Raw genomic sequence first — 17397 nt, 5'->3', positions numbered from 1 at the left:
ATCTTAAAGGAAGGCTGCAGAGTGACTTTTCATGAGGGTGTCTAGAGACAGGAGGAGAGGGAATGGTTTGGAGCTGAAGAAGAGCAGGGTTAGACTGGATCTTAGGAAGAAGTTCTTCTGTACCAGGGTGGTGGGACTCTGAAATAGACTGCCCAAGGAGGCTGTGGATCCCTCCTTCCATGGGGTGTTCAGGACCAGATTGAGTGAGACCTCGAGCAGTTGAGTATAGCCAAGAGTGCACTAGATGATCTCTGAGGTCCCCTCAAACCAAATCCATTCAATAATTGTTATTAATTTGTAATGAGAAAATATAAATTTGGGGACATAAAAGCAGTTATGAAGTAAAAACCAAAGAGATTATTTTTTTGAGTTTTAAGTTACTGTAACACCTCATAGAGAATACATTTCAGACTGCTTCTATTCCCTTTCCATTCCTTTTCACAGCTGAGCACTGTATCTCATTGCATGTGGGATTCTGCAGCAGACCCCAGGGCTGCAAGAGCTCTAGTCAGTGTCATGCCATTAAAAGTGAAAATAAGGAACCACACAGCAGCACTATTACTTGGTTAAGTAATACATTTGAGAGAAAACATTCTGATTGAAATAACTTATCATTGGGCTCAAGTTTTGCTTAAATCTGCTCTCTGAGCATCAGGAGTATGGAGCCAGGCTCTGCTCAGTGATGTCCAATCACAGGACAAGGGTCAGCAGGTGCAAGCTGGAGCAGAAGAGGTTTCATGGGAACATAAAAGAAAACTTTTTTTTTCACTGTGAGGGTGCCAGAGCCCTGGAGCAGGCTGCACAGAGAGGTTGTGGAGTCTCCTTCTCTGGAGACACTCAAAACCCACCTGGATGTGTTCCTGTATGACCTGCCCTAGGAGATCCCACTCTGACAGTGGGGTTAGCCTAGATGACCTTTAGAGGCCCCTTTCAACCCCTAACACTCTGTGGTTCTGTAAATAAACCAGAATCCTGAATCAGCCCTAGCCTTTTTTATTTTTCATGTTACTGCTTCTCTGGCAGTGTGGAGCCCTGCAGTACAAGCAGAAAGGCAAAATCTGTAACTGGAGATGCCACCCAAATTAGCAAACATTAAGCCTGTCACAGACCACATCCCACCAGGAGTCTGTAATGGATCAGCAGTGTGTACCTGTCCACTCAATAGCAACTGCCACAGCATCCATTTTCCGGTGGGAAGATGAAAGATGGAGGTAGGTGAAGCACTGTGGCAGCAGGATTGCCTGTCTGGCACCTACACAGACAGCTGGCTTTGGCTCAGATCCTAATGCTTTACATCAGCACCAATTCCCAGCTTTTGAAAGATGAGATCTTTCAAGCATAGGTGCAAAGAAACCCCCAACAAGTTGTTTAAAAGCCCACTCGTGCCTCACCACAGCAAAGCCTGCAAGCGATCAAGTTTGATTTAGGCTAGGGTCTATCTCGTGCAGTTTTTGTTTGAGCTGCCCATAAACACTTCCAGTAGAAGAGGATGGACCAACAGCTCCATCACATTTCATACAAACTGCTCCAAGTGTGGTTTGGTAATTGTAACATTGCCTTGGGTTGGAAGCTCATCTTGTCCAACCCCTCTGCAGCCAGCAGGGACAGCTCTAAACAGATAAAGCTGCCTAGGGACACATCAAGGCTGATCTTGAATGTCTCCAGAGATGAGGCTTCCACCACACCCCTGGGCAATCTGTTCCACTATCTCACCACTCTCACTATGCAGAACTCCCTCCTAATGTCCAACCTAAATATACCCTGCTCCACTTTCAAACCACAGCCTCTCATTCTATCACCACAAGCCCTTCTGAAGTCCCTCCCCAGCCTTCCTATAGGTCCCTTTCAGATACTGAAATGCAGCTCTAAGGTGTCTTTACAGCCTTCTCTTCTCCAGGCTGTACAGCCCAAATTCTTTCAGCCTGTGTTTGTAGGACAGGTGCCCCAGCCCTCTGATCATCAACTGTCACCACTCTAACACTGAGTGTAAACACCACCACCTTTTGGGCAGTTCTTCCATCATTCCTAGTACACCATGAACTTGCCTCAGATATTAATAACACAGAGCAGCTCCCCCAGGGTGTAGATAACCCACCCTCCAGTACTCAGTCAAGGATGGGGATGGATGACCTTCAAGGTCTCTTCCAAGTAGGCATATTCAGTGATTCTGTAATCACCAAAGCCTCTGCCTGTTTGACATAGCACTTCTTAACAGATGTAATCTGCAGTGAAACCAAGCTTCTACAAATTGCTGATAATATGAACCACACTTAACTTACTTAAGTATCCCTTCTAAAGAGCTTCTGTTTTCCCCAGATGCACTTAAACTGGGAAGTCTAAACCGCTAATTGAATATGCAGCTGCATAACTGAGCAGGTCCTCTTTGCTTCTGTAATGAAGGCTAAAGAATTTACTGTCCAGGCATGAACATGTTTGGTTTATGTTGTATAAAAGCTTCATGATATGGTGAGGAGCATCAGGTATAGAATCAACCAGGTTGGAAGAGACCTCCAAGATCATTCAGTCCAACCTAGCACCCAGCCCTAGCCAGTCAACTAGACCATGGCACTAAGTGCCTCAGCCAGGCTTTTCTTGAACACCTCCAGGAATGGTGACTCCACCACCTCCCTGGGCAGCCCATTCCAATGCCAATCACTCTCTCTGTGAAGAACTTCCTCCTAACATCCAGACTATACTTCCCCTGGCACAGCTTCAGACTGTGTCCCCTTGTTCTGTTGCTGGTTGCCTGGGAGAAAAGGCCACCCCCCACCTGGCTACAGCCTCCCTCTAGAATAGGTCACTGAAGACCTGACCCAACCTGGCCTTGGACACCTCCAGGTGAGGGGGCATCCACAGTGACTCTGGGCAACATGTTCCAGTGTCTCACCACCCTCACTGCAAAGAATTTCTTCCTAATCTCCAGTCTAAATCTGCCCTCCTCGAGCTTCAACCCCTTTCTTCTCACCCTACCACTACAAGCCCTTGTAAAAAGTCCTTTCCTGCCTTTCTTTTTGGCCCCTTTCAGGTACTGAAGGCTGCTCTAAGGTTCCCCTTAGCCTTCTCCATGCTGAACAGACCCAGCTCTCACAGCCTGTTCCCACTGGAGAGGTGCTCCAGCCCTCTGACCATCTTTGTGGCCCCCTCTGGATATGCTTCAGCAGTTCCATTTCCTTCTGGTGCTGGGAGCACCAGCACAGGATGCAGTGGTGCAGATGGGGTCTCACAAGAGCAGAGGGGCAGAATCCCCTCCTGTGTCCTGCTGGCCACACCACTTTTGATGCAGCCCAGGATCTGGTTGGTTCTATGACCATAGCACCTTCTGGCAAAAGGAGATTTACAATTTGCCTGTTGCTCAGGTTTGCAGCACAGAGAAAGCAGGCTCATTGTTTTTAGGACACCAGATCATTGCTGCATGTCAGTGCAGCTACTGAATTTGATATGGTGTTCTAGAAGTCATCCAAAGCAGCAGACCTATACAGACCTATACATCTACTTCCTAAGGACAGTTCCAAAGCATACTTTAGTATTTTTTATGCAATGATAACACTTCAAAAATCATTTTACACTGTTAATTGCACTCTATTTCAGTGCAGTGAATTTAGGAAATGCTTATTTAACCAGACATAATGCTGCCAAAAGCCCACTTAAACAGGAGACAGAAGTACAGTGAAACAAAAGCTGTGAATACATTGCTCAAGATAGGTATGAACATTACCATAGGGGTTCTAATGGAGGGCGGGGAAAGGGGGCAGCAAGGAAGAGAAGAGCATCACTAATGCCATAAAGGCAGAAAAAAGGGAAGACAACAAGCATGATATTAACTCTAAAATCATCATGTTATTTTTTTTATGTTAGATGGTAGTTCTGCTGCCAAAGCAAGTGTCTCCTGCTTCAATTCAGGGAAAGCTCTGACTGCATGCTGGGTCACACTATGGCTGTGTTTCCACCTGGAAGTGAACTTCTGGCACTGTATAATTCATAGACTGCATTGGGTTGGATAGGACCCACAAAGGTCATCTTGTCCAAAACCCCTCAAGTCAGCAGGGATACCTCCAACTAGATCAGGCTATCCAGGGACAAATCAAGGCCGATCTTGAATGTCTCCAGGGACAAGGCCACAATCACATCTCTGGGCAATCTGTTCCAATGTTTCACCAATCTCATTGTGCAGAACCTCCTCCTGATGTCCAACCCAAATCTTTCCTGCTCCAGTTTCAAACCATTGCCCCTTGTCCTATCACCACAGGCCCTTCTAAACAGTTCCTCCCCAGCCTTCCTGTAGGTCCCTTTCAGATAGTGGAATATAGCTATAAGAGGTCCCTGGAGTCTTCTCCAGTCTGAGCAGCCCCAGTTCTTTCAGCCTGTAGGAGAGATTCTCCAAGCCCTATGATCACATCTGTGGCTCTTCTGGATATGTTCCAGCAGGTCCATGTCTCTCTTGTTTTGGGAGCCCAGAGCTGGACACAACACTGCAGGCTAGGTCTCACTGGAGTAGAGCAGAGTGGCAGAATCACCTCTCTTGACCTGCTGGCCAAGCATGTTTTGATGAAGCCTAGGATGCAATTAGCCTTCTAGGCTGGAAGTGCCCATTGCTGGCTCACATTCAGCTTCTCACCTACCAGCACCCCTAAGTCCTTTTCTGCAGGGCTACTCTTAATTTTCATCTCAGAGTTTTTTGTGTTAAAAATGTCCTTATGGCCAGTGTTGTGAAAATCTGTACCACAACAACCCTCTTACAAGCTTTTGTTCACTTACCCTCACTACTCATGCATTTATTCTTAGGAATAGCTGCTTAGAGTTTAGCACCTCAAGTCCCAGAGATGGGGTCCTGTGACCAAGCCTGCATGCACCAGTTTGGCAGGGCACATTTCATCTTGTGCTCCTCTGCTTAAATTTCTGCTGGACTGGGGCAGTGAAGAGGAGGACAACAGGGAGATCCTGATGCCAGCAGTAACAAAACAGATGTTGAGGACACAAGTAAGTTTGAGAAGTGAAGCTTTGGAACTGACAACTGAGAAGAGAATGAAAGCAGAATAGTGGAGGGAGAACGTGATGAGTTGTTCAGTGGCCATCAAGAGACAGACTGGGAAAGAGATGGAAAACAGGAATAAGAAGGATAGCTGGAAGCAAATGGGAGGCAGATAAATAGAAATGAAGAGAAAGAGGGAGCCTAGGAGAGAGGCCTTTGCCTGGTAGGACTGAAAACCAAGACACAGGGCACACTTGCAGTAAGTTTCCCATCGGCCTCCCACAGCAAAAAAGTCCTCCAAGGTGTGGCGAGCAAGCTGTGAACTGAAAGAGACAGACTAGAAGAAACACAGGATTGAATTCTGCTTTGCAGTTCAAATCCAGCTTTTTGTGACATAGATGAGCCTGAGTGGCCAGGAGGCTGGAGTCTGGGTGCAATGCACACAGCTGCTCAGTGGTAGCTACCTCCTGGCCCTGGTGTCTCAGCTAGAAAGGGCAGAAACTTTCTCTCTTCCCTCCCCGGCCAGTTGCTTGTTAGAGGAATTCCTAGTGAAAGCAATTGTATTTTGGAAGCTTCTATGTTGCTCAAATCCTGGAGGTGGATTATGAAGAGGGAAGGACTGGTTAGAGTGCTTTGAGGTGTAGGAAGAAGGAAGTTGCTAAGAGAAGAGACTAATTTGAGCTCCTAAATGTCTCATTACTCGCTCATGCATATTCCTAGTCCAAGGCTGAGAAAGAAATCACTGCACACCCAGCCCTGACAGCAACTTCAGACCTGGATTCTACAGTATTTATCTCCTTCCCAGTGAGGAGGCAGGAGACCATGCAAGGTTTTGAGGCTGGGGCTCTATTCCTTCATCTGTGACTTGAGCTGCACACATGCAGGCGTTGCAAAGGACACTCCTGCGTGTGCTTGCAATTTGGGTTATGGATGCACAGGAAGAAGCAGGCTCTTTTATGTCCTTTATCCTCTCACGACAAATGAGCATAGCCAAAAACTGTCAGAGCCTTGAGTGCAGTCATTTAGTACTTAGGCAGCATACCTGAAAGAAGATGGTAAATAGGGGAAGAGAAAAGACATAATTTGCTCCAAAGAATTCCTCATTTCCCCTCCACCTTCCCCTCAGCTATCTGCTTCATGGAGCAAATGAGTGAAAAATCATGAGCCAGAGGTAATGGCTAAGAGAGGCTTCTAGGTCCACTGCAGTTGTGTTATAGTTTAACTCACAGCTCTTACTCAGCATTGATGGTCAAAACCTCATCTCTGTAATCTATGTGCTGGATGTGGAATTCTCTGCTCTAATTATTCTGTATGTGTCCCTCCTCACAGACTGGGACAGGCTTTCTAAAGAACTGCAGCCACTGGAACATGGAGCAGTCACCACTAGTTGTGTTCTGCAGAACTTGAGATAAGAATCAAAAGACTTCCAAATTTTAGGAAGTTTCCCTCTGCTTTGAGGATTACTCACTTCCAGTTCACTGAAGTCAGAGGATTAAGTAACTTTTCCCAAACATAGAGTGTATCACAACCAATCACACACACACACTGCTGCCTTCTTAAGTGAAGCATCTGAGGAGGAAAATAAGATTACAAATTCAGGAGTATAATGAGATCAAGTTAAATTCACACCGTTTCCCCTCCTGGGCACAATCTCTCTCATTAGAAAGGATTAATTTTTTGTTGTTGGTGGTGTAGTTACTAATCTCATTACACCTTTTGTCACAAGACTGATTTATCACAAGTTCAACACTTCATGCTACACATTTTGTGAAATATTATGTTTTTACATAGTAACTGGAGAAGAGAAGGCTCTGAGGAGACTTTTTTGTGGCCTTCCAATATCTGAAGGGGGCCTACAAGAAAGCTGGTGAGGGATTACTTAGGGTGTCAGGTAGTGATAGGACTGGGGGGAACAGATCTAAACTAGAGGGCATATTTAGATTAGATATTGGGAAAAAGTTATTCACCATGAGGATGGTGAGACACTGAAACAGGTTGCCCAAGGAGGTGCCGAAAGCCCCATCCCAGGATGTTTTTAAGGCCAGGCTAGTTGTGGCTCTGGGCAACCTGATCTTGCATGAGGTATCCCTGCCCATGGCAGGGGGATTGGAACTAGATGACCCTTGAGGTCCTTTCCAAACCTGACAACTCTGTGATTCTGTGAGTTTTCCAGCACTACACAAGTTTACAGATCGTTAAGTGCTGGAAGAGACCTCAAAAGATCAGCATATCGACACCCTCTGCTAAAGCAGGATCACCTAGGGCAAGTCACACAGGAATGCATGCAGGTGGGTTTTGAACATCCCCAGAGAAGACAACTCCACAACTTCTCTGGAAAGCCTGCTCCAGGGCTCTGGCATCCTCAGAGTGAAAAAGTTTTTCCTTATGTTCTTGTGGAACCTTCCCTGCTCCAGTTTCCACCCACTGGCCCTTGTCCTGTCATTGGACATGCCTGAACAGAGCCTGGCTCCATCCTCCTGATGCTGCCCTGCACATCCTTACAAACATGAATGAAGTCAACCCTCAGGCTCCTCTGCTCCAAGACGAAGAGTCCCAATTCCCTCTGGCTTTCCTCAACACTATGATGTTCCACTGCCTTCAGCATCTTTGCGACTCTCTCAGTTTCCTAGAAGCTCTTGAATTCCAGGGCCCAGAACTGGACACAATATTCCATAGGCAGCCTCACCAGGGCAGAATAGAGGGGAAGGAAAACTTCTCTCCACCTACTAAGCACAGCTCTTCTAATAAACCCCATAATGGCACTGGCCTTCCTGGCCACAAGAGCACACTTGCTGGCACATGGTCATCCTGTTCATCAGGGCCCCCGGGTCTCTTTTGCCTATGCTGCTCTCCAGCAGGTCAGTCCCCAACCTATACCTGTGGTTGTTTTTTCCCAGATTCCAGACTCTACAGTTGCCCTTGATGGATTTCATTCAGTTTCTTCCCACCCAACTCTCCAGCCTGTCCAGGTCTGGCTGAATGACAGCACAGCCTGAGGGGGGTGTCAGCCACTTCTCCCACTTTGGTGTCATCGGCAAACTTGCTGACAGCACTCCCTGTTCCTTCATCCAGGTCACTGATAATACATTGAATAATACTGGTCCCAGTACCAACCCCTGCGGGACCTCACTAGATACAGGCCTCCAAACAGACTCTGCCCCATTGACCACAACTCTCTTGACTTCATTTCTTCAACCAGTTCACATCCACCTCACTACCCAGACCACACTTCCTCAGTTGAGCTGCAAGGGTGCTGTGGCAGACAGTGTCAAATTCTTTCCTGAGATCAAGATAAACCACATCCACTGCACTACCATCATCTACCCACCTGGCTATGTCCTCATAGAAAGCTACCATGTTAAAGATGACTTCTCCTTAGTAAAACCATGTTGACTTGCTTCTAATGTTTTTTATGAGCTGGTACCCACTCACTCCTGCCATAGCACTCAGCACAGCTGTAAGTAAAAAGCCCAACCAAGCAGTCACACACGATTGAAAAGGTCAAAGCAGAACACTCCATTACTGCAATTTAGAGAACACTGCTCACAAGGCACCAAAACTTTGATGCCTTATTTATGTGACAATGACAATAATGAAAATAGAAGGCACTGCAAAATGATCATATTATTACCAGAAATCACTGGGAGATTGAGGGATTGCAAAGCCCTCAACATTATTATCTTTAGAGCCTACTTTATATTCATGTTGTTCATCAGGCATTGCTTCTCTCCTGCTAAGTTTCTGTCTCACCAGAAGGATAATGGTCAGCTCATTGCCTTTTTTGTGTGTTTTTTAAACACAAATATTTAAGAATCTCTTATACTCAGAAACTTTTTTTTTTTTGACTCATGTTCCTCTTTCACCTAAATTGTAGAGAAATTAGGTTAAAAAAAATAACAGAAATTAAATCAAGCTGAAGATGACCTGGTGATCTGGTATAGGTGGTTCTGCTCTAGCAGAGGAGTTGGACTAGATGATGTTTCAAGGTCCCATCCAGCCTCTAACCTTCTGTGATGATTTGCTGACTTCTCCCCAGAAAGAAAAGAATAGGGGCCTTGCTCTCCAAGTCAGTGAAAGGACCTGTGCCACCATACTGGGACATGCAAAGGGATTTTTGAGTGGTTGGGAGAGCAGGATGTTCTGCAATGCATCTATCGGCCTATTTCCCTTATAGCTGTGCAGAACTGCACAACAAAATTCACAGATTGCATTGGATTGGAAGGGACCCCCAAAGGTCATCTTGTCCAACCCCTCTGCAGTCAGCAGGGACACTAGATCAGGCTGCCCAGGGACACAACAAGGCTGATTTTGAATGCCTCTAAGGATGGAGGCTCTACCATCTCTCTGGACAACCTGTTGCAGTATTTCACCACTCTCATTGTGCAGAACTTCCTCTTGATTTTCAACCTACGTCTCCCCTGCTCCAGTTTCAAACCATTGTCCTATCATCCTATCAGCACAGGCCCTTCTAAACAGTCCCTCCCCAGCCTTCTTGTAGGTACCCTTCAGATACTGAAACGCAGCTCTAAGAGCCTTCTCTTCTCCAGGTTGAGGAGCTCTAGTTCTTCAACTTGTCTTCATAGAAGAGGTGCTCCTGCCCTCTGATCACCTTGTTGGCCCTCCTCTGGACCTGCTCCAGCAAGTCTATGTTGTTCTCGTGTTGGAGGTCCTAGAGCTGGAGGCAGTAGTCCAGCTGAGCATGAACAGGCAATTTGCCAGGTGGGAGACTAGAGAAAATAACCAAATAAAACCACAACACAAAAAGACAAAAAAAACCCCAAACCCCACTGTAACCACATGAGCCAAGCCCAACCTCTACAGCAAGTTTTCTCTTTGTCAGCTAAGGTCACTCAGGAGAGAGTGCAAGGTAGAAGAGATCTGCCTCCCGCAGCCTTCCACTCTGAGCTGATGCCTTGGCACCATGCTGGCGAGGCTCTGGACCCTCTGGCAGAGCAGGTGGCCGTGGGCAGCACGCTCCTACTCTCAACAGCTTTGCTGGTGCTGGGGGGGCGTAGAAAGCGAGCTCCACCTGAACAAAATGAACCCCTTCAGTTTCGGGATGATGGTAAGAGGGGTAGAGGAGAATGCCTTATGGAAGTTTGATTTGAATTCATTAACATATGGAAATTGTTCTGCAGGGAGAGTGAGAAATATTTAGAAACAGTTGGAAAGGCTGTCATTGAAATTTATCCTGGCTATGTCTAAACGTGGAAAAGGACAACAGAAACCAACGTTAGCTGCAGGAAAACGGAAAGAGGAGTGACTCTGCAACAAGCAGAAGGCTTATTTCTTTTTAAGTATAAACAATCTGGTAAGGAGGAAGAAAGGCAGGACTACAAAAATAAGACAAGTTTAAAAAAAAATAATGAGGGTAAAAAAGAATAAAATCCTCCAAAACACTCTCCAGTGATTTGCAGAGATTTTTCTTTTCCCTTCTACAGCAGTCTCCAAATATAACTTTAAGAGAGAAGCTAGACAAAATGTTTCTGTTCTAAAATATCACCATGGAAAAGGGTATAAAAAGGTGTACTGGGGGAAGGAAGTAACCTTTAACTATGGGTGAACCTTTTAGACACCTTAGGAGACTGATTTTTCTAGAATCCTTAAGCAGTGAATGGAAAGGGATGCTAGTCATAGAATCATCTGGGGTGGAAGTCACCTCCAAATGTTATCCATTAATCCTCTACTAGATTAGGTTGTCCAGAGCCTTGTCAAGCCTCACCTTGAATATTTCCAGGGATGGGGCCTCCACCACCTCTCTGGGCAACCTGTTCCAGTGCTCAACTATCCTCATTGTAGAGAACTTGTTCCTAACATCCAATCTAAATCTGTTCTTCTCTCATTTCAAACCATTGTCCCTCATCCTGTCACTGTAGGCCTTCATAAACAGTCCCTCTGCAGCCTTCCCGTAGGTCCCCTGAGGTACTGGAAGATGGCAATTAGGTCTCCATGGAGTCTTAGAATCATAGAATGGCTTAGTTGGAAGGAACCTCAAAGATCATCCAGTTCCAACCCTGTGCCATAGGCAGGGAGACCTCCCACTAGAACAGGTTGCTCAAGGCCTCATCCAACCTGGCCTTGAACACCTCCAGGCAGGTTATGTGATCAAAGATCACATTCTATGATCTTCTCTTCTCTAGGCTGAGCAAGCTCATCTCCCTCAGCCTGTCCTCAGGCTGCCCACAGGGCAAATCAATAACCCTAAATGCAGATGGCATGAACACCTTATTTACAGTAAGGATGAATCAGAGCCCACATTTTACACTAGACATTGACAAAAATTCTTTACGGAAGCTTCTTCACTGTGTAGGAATTGAACAGGCTGCCCTGGAAGGTGGTGCAGTCACCCTCTCTAAGGTGTTCAAGGAACACGCGGACATGGCACTTTGGGAGATGGTTTGATAGCCACGGTGGTGTTGGACTTGATCATCTTAGAGGGCTTTTCCCAATGAAACAATCCTAGGATTCTATGATTTCTTCAAGCTTTGATTGTTTGGAAGCCTGGGGTAAATTACAGATGGAACAAACACCACTGCCTTCAGGGGAAGTGAAGGAAATGGATGGAGTGGACACAGCACCTTTGTTTGATCCTTCTCTTCTTTCACTGTTCCCGAAGTGCATCACTGTGCATTAAAACCTTTCACATGACCACAGCATGTCAGGGGTTGGAAGGGACCCACAGAGATCATTGAGCCCAACTCCCCTGCCACACAATATAAGTCAGGTCACAGAGGAACACATCCAGGCAGACCTTGAAAGTCTCCAGAGAAGGAGACTCCATGACTTCTCCGGGCAGCTTTTTCCAGGGCTCTGGGACCCTTACAGTAAACAAATTCCCCCTTGTCTTGAGGTGGAACCTCCTGTGCTGCAGCTTACATCCATCGTTCCTTGACCTATCCCAGGGAGCAAGTGAGCAGAGCCTGTCCCCTGGCTCCTGACCCCCATCCCTCAGATATTTATAAACATTGATTAAATCCCCTCTCAGTCTTCTCTTCTCCTGACTAAAAAGCCCCAGGTCCCTCAGCCTCTCCTCATCAGGCAGTGCTCCAGTCCCCTAATCATCCTTGTAGCTCTCTGCTGGACCCTCTCCAGCAGATCTCTGTCCTTCTTAAACTAGGGAACCCAAAACTGAACACAGTACTCAAAAGGAGGTCTCACCAGGGCAGAATAGAGGGGGAGGAGAACCTCCCTTGATCTGTTGGACACACTCTTCCTAATACACCCCAGGATCCCACTGGCCTTCCTTCCCACTCTTCTCTTTCTGTTTGTTTGTTGGGTGGTTTTGGTGGGATTTTTTGATTCTTTAGAGTTTTTTCATTTGGATTTGCTTTGTGGTTTGTTTTTTTCCTTCCCTCAGCTCTGTAACATTTCTTTTCACTCCAATGCCAGGAGTAGTCACAGGCAAAGGGAGCTCCCAGGCTTGTAGAAATGCAGAGCACACCCCCTGCTTAGTCCACAAGTTTCCTTCCCACTGCTGCTTTTAAGTGGTGGAGAGGTTCCAGCCACAGGGAGCAACCCTTTACCCAGAAAAAAAAAAAAAAAGAACTCCTTTACAGTTGCAGCTCAAGTGTCCTTTATGCAGCAAGTTTTGAGCACCAAGGTAGAAATTTTATTCCTAGGGAACTTGTAAAAAGGCCAAAAGGGAAAAAATTAGCATGGAGGCAGCCTAATAAAATATTTGAAATACCAAGATTAGCAATGACTATAATCAAGAGTAGGGACAGAAATGGAGTATGTAATTGCTTCTAATTTGAACAACATAGCATTCACCTGCTTCCCCTCCACAGCAAATAGACAAGGGTATCCAGATTTTCACATCACTGCATCTATGAACAATGAGTTGAGTGGATTGGCAGAAATAAAAATAAGACATTGAACATCTTTCTTACTTTCACAGGTTCACAGATTGCATTGGTTTGGAAGGGACCCGCAAAGGTCATCTTGTCTAACACCCCTGCCATCAGCAGGGACACCTCCAACTAGAGCAGGTTGCCCAGGGCCACACTCAGTCTGATCTTGAATCACAGAAACATTCCAGCTAGGAAAGACCTCCAGGATGCTCAAGTCCAACCATTATCTCTGCTCTACTAAGTTCACCCTAAACCATATCTGCAAGCACCACATCCAAACAACCTTCAAACACATCTAGTTCTTGACTAATCCACCTCCCTGGGCAGCCCATTCCAATGCCTGACCATAGAATCATGGAATCAACCAGACTGGAAGAGAACTCCAAGATCTTCCAGCCCAACCTAGCACCCAGCCCTCTCCAGTCAACCAGACCATGGCACTAAGTGCCTCATCCAGGCTTTTCTTGAACACCTCCAGGGATGGTGACTCCACCACCTCCCTGGGCTGCCCATTCCAATGCCAATCATTCTCTCTGCCAACAACTTGCTCCTAACATCCAGCCTAGACCTCCCCTGGCACAACACGACACTGTGTTCCCTTGTTATGTTGCTGGTTGCCTGGCAGAAGAGACCAATTGTAGTGGAGGGCCCATAGGCCCAAAACAGGCTTAGACACGTTCTGCCTTGCCTGGACGTGTTTACCTACCTGCCACACCAGAGGTAAGCGGGAAAGAGACACAAGGGCCTGGCGCCATGAGGTCCGGCCTGCCCCGGGCCCAGGCTGTGCAAGGCAGCTGTGTGACACAAGGGCCTGGCGCCATGAGGCCTGCCCCGGGCCCAGGCTGTGCAAGGCAGCTGTGTGACACAAGGGCCTGGCGCCATGAGGCCTGCCCCGGGCCCAGGCTGTGCAAGGCAGCTGTGTGACACAAGGGCCTGGCGCCATGAGGCCTGCCCCGGGCCCAGGCTGTGCAAGGCAGCTGTGTGACACAAGGGCCTGGCGCCATGAGGCCTGCCCCGGGCCCAGGCTGTGCAAGGCAGCTGTGTGACACAAGGGCCTGGCGCCATGAGGCCTGCCCCGGGCCCAGGCAGTGCAAGGCAGCTGTGTGACACAAGGGCCTGGCGCCATGAGGCCTGCCCCGGGCCCAGGCTGTGCAAGGCAGCTGTGTGACACAAGGGCCTGGCGCCATGAGGCCTGCCCCGGGCCCAGGCTAAGGCAGCTGTGTGACACAAGGGCCTGGCGCCATGAGGCCTGCCCCGGGCCCAGGCTGTCTAAGGCAGCTGTGTGACACAAGGGCCTGGCGCCATGAGGCCTGCCCCGGGCCCAGGCTGTGCAAGGCAGCTGTGTGACACAAGGGCCTGGCGCCATGAGGCCTGCCCCGGGCCCAGGCAGTGCAAGGCAGCTGTGTGACACAAGGGCCTGGCGCCATGAGGCCTGCCCCGGGCCCAGGCTGTGCAAGGCAGCTGTGTGACACAAGGGCCTGGCGCCATGAGGCCTGCCCCGGGCCCAGGCTAAGGCAGCTGTGTGACACAAGGGCCTGGCGCCATGAGGCCTGCCCCGGGCCCAGGCTGTCTAAGGCAGCTGTGTGACACAAGGGCCTGGCGCCATGAGGCCTGCCCCGGGCCCAGGCTGTCTAAGGCAGCTGTGTGACACAAGGGCCTGGCGCCATGAGGCCTGCCCCGGGCCCAGGCTGTGCAAGGCAGCTGTGTGACACAAGGGCCTGGCGCCATGAGGCCTGCCCCGGGCCCAGGCTGTGCAAGGCAGCTGTGTGACACAAGGGCCTGGCGCCATGAGGCCTGCCCCGGGCCCAGACTGCGCAAGGCAGCTGTGTGACACAAGGGCCTGGCGCCATGAGGCCTGCCCCGGGCCCAGGCTAAGGCAGCTGTGTGACACAAGGGCCTGGCGCCATGAGGCCTGCCCCGGGCCCAGGCTGCGCAAGGCAGCTGTGTGACACAAGGGCCTGGCGCCATGAGGCCTGCCCCGGGCCCAGGCTGTGCAAGGCAGCTGTGTGACACAAGGGCCTGGCGCCATGAGGCCTGCCCCGGGCCCAGGCTGTGCAAGGCAGCTGTGTGACACAAGGGCCTGGCGCCATGAGGCCTGCCCCGGGGCCAGGCTAAGGCAGCTGTGTGACACAAGGGCCTGGCGCCATGAGGCCTGCCCCGGGCCCAGGCTGTGCGAGGCAGCTGTGTAAGCCCACACGCCCAGCTCAGGGCCTGCCGGGCCCAAGGCCTATGCTCCTCCCGTGTCTGGGGCAGCCAGGCCTGCGGACCCTGCCTCACCCGGTGTGTTTTGGCCCACTGGACAACACCGCGGCCACAGGGCCGTTAGCGTCGGCGCACAGCTGACCAGCAGGAGACTGCAGGTAACCAAGCTGCTCACCTCTCCCTGCTGGCTCGCTGCCCGCTGCCCTTACCGTTGCTTGCTCGCCGCTGCTCTCGCTTTACCTGTCTCTGTGTGCATCGCCCCTCAGCAGGGACTCGCCTGCGACCGGCAGCCTGGCCCTGCCTGATCCAGCCCGAATATAGGCAACGACCTAGCAACGACGCAGCAAGGAGCGCGGACGCCGGGACTGGCCGCCCGCCGCTCCGGCCCGCCCTGCCAGCGCCGGGGCCGGCTCCTGCTGCACACGGCACTGGCTCCTGCTGCACACGGCACTCAACGGGACTGCTCCCGCCCGCACGCCTGCGCCCCGCTCTGCCCAGGTGGCCGCTGCCCGCCCGGTGACTGCCTGCGAGCCACGGCGGAGCCTCCCGTGCCCGTGAACCGCCCGCAGACGGCGTGCCCCAGTCCGGACTCCACTGGCAGCAGCCCGCACGGCAGCAGGCGCCCGGGCGAAGCCTCAGCCCCGTGTCTCTCACCATGCACATCCGTGCGTGCATTCCTGCGTGTGCTCCTGGGACGCAGGCATTGACACCTCTGACCAGTGGGCATCTGAACTGCCTTTGGTCGAGTTGCTCAAGGAACCTGATTAACCTTACCAGCAGCAGTCTATGCTGCAAGACTCTAATCAGAAACATTTCCAAAACCTCTTCCAAAGGGATGCCTTGGTTGTACACAGACGTTCTGCAACAACACTTCTACCACCTGCATCACACGACGGGGGGGGGGGGGAGTTGTAAGGATGTTTGGGGAAGCTTTCTCTGCATATATTAATAAATTACTTAATGACTCTTACATCAGCCTCCTTGCATTTCACCCCAAGCCAGGGTCAAACCTAATCCTCTCCTTAACACCAATCCCCACCTGGCTACAGGTAGTTGCAGACAGCAATAAGGGCAGCTCTGAGCCTCCTCTTCTCCAGGGCTGTGTTGCAAACACCCCCAGCTCCCTCAGCCTCTCCTCACAGGGCTGTGTTCCAGGCCTCTCACCAACTTCATCACCCTTCTCTGGACACATTCCAGTACCTCAACATCTCTCTTAGATTGAGTAGCCCAGAACTGGACCACTCTTGCCGTGAATAAATGTTTCCTAATGTCCAGTCTAAAACCACCCAGTTGCAGCTTGAGGCCTCAACCACATCCCTGGGCAACCTGTTCCAGTGTTTCACCGCTCTCATCGTGAAGAACTTTCTCCTCATGTCCAACTTAAGCACACTTACTAAGAACACAAAGCCAAGAGAATGCTGTCATCACTGAATCAGGTTTCTGAATCCAACAGCATCACATCAACACAAAGCCTAAGTTATTTCTCCACAACTGTATTTTGGAGAGGCAGAGCAACCTATATTGCTCTATATTTAATCTCAAAAAAACCTCTATTTTAAAATTACATATAGAACCTGCAGGAAAACCACCGGATGGTTCTGCTCTCCTCTCTCCCCACACTTTGGGAAGGGATCATTATGGTGCTAAGGTGTATGGTTTAGCATCAGACCTGGTACAGTTGGATGATATGAAAGATTTTTTTTCCAACCAAGATAATTCTGTGATTCTCTATCTGAGAACACAAATTTATCTTTGTTTTGACCCTGCCTTGAATACTGCATCCTGTTCTGGTGTCTCCAACATAAGGAGGATGCAGAACTCTTGAAACAAATCCTGAGGAGGGCCACAAAGATGATCCAAAGGCTGGAGCACCTTGGTCATCAGGATAGGCTGAGGGGGCTGAGATTGTTCAGTTTGGAGAAGAGGAGATTCTTCCAATACCTGAATGGGTACTACAGGAAGGCTGCAGAGTGACATTTCATAAGGATCTCGAGCCATAGGACAAGGGAGAATGATTTGAAGCTGAGGGTGACTAGGGTTAGGCCAGACCTTAGGAAGAAGTTCTACAGTATGAGGGTGGCGAGACTCTGGAACAGGTTGCCCAGGGATCTTGTGGATTCCTCCTCTATGGGGGTATTCAAGGCCAGACTGGAAGAGGCCTTGGGCAACCTCCCATGGCAGGGTAGGTTGGAGAAAATGATCTCTAAGACTTGAGCCATTGTGGTATTCCCTCAATTAAAAACCATTTCCCCTTGTGCTGTCTCTAGACACCCTCATGATAAGTCCCTTTCCAGCCCTTCTGTAGGATCCCTTCAGGTATTGGAAAGCAGCTGTGAGGTCTCCCCAGAGTCTTCTCCTGGTTCCAAGTCCCTCAGC

At 49.4% G+C, this 17397-nt stretch overlaps 1 protein-coding gene across 2 annotated transcripts in view; it reads right to left on the bottom strand.

The window, feature by feature from the left end:
• The window catches only part of FSHR (follicle stimulating hormone receptor), a 326011-nt gene that overhangs the window by 290612 nt on the left and 18002 nt on the right, over window positions 1-17397 (bottom strand). Inside the window, exon 1 of one of the 2 annotated variants that reach the window (XM_064164315.1) lies at window positions 15197-15266. The exons of the other annotated variant lie outside the window; for it this stretch is intronic. The gene's annotated coding sequence lies outside the window, so the exon portion shown is untranslated. Of the gene's footprint in view, window positions 1-15196; window positions 15267-17397 lie in introns of those variants that run through there. 2 annotated transcript variants of the gene reach the window in all.

Source organism: Pogoniulus pusillus, chromosome 25 (assembly GCF_015220805.1).
Source record: "Pogoniulus pusillus isolate bPogPus1 chromosome 25, bPogPus1.pri, whole genome shotgun sequence".
Classification (NCBI taxonomy): Eukaryota; Metazoa; Chordata; class Aves; order Piciformes; family Lybiidae; genus Pogoniulus; species Pogoniulus pusillus.
This window is presented reverse-complemented; position numbering and strand designations above follow the sequence as displayed.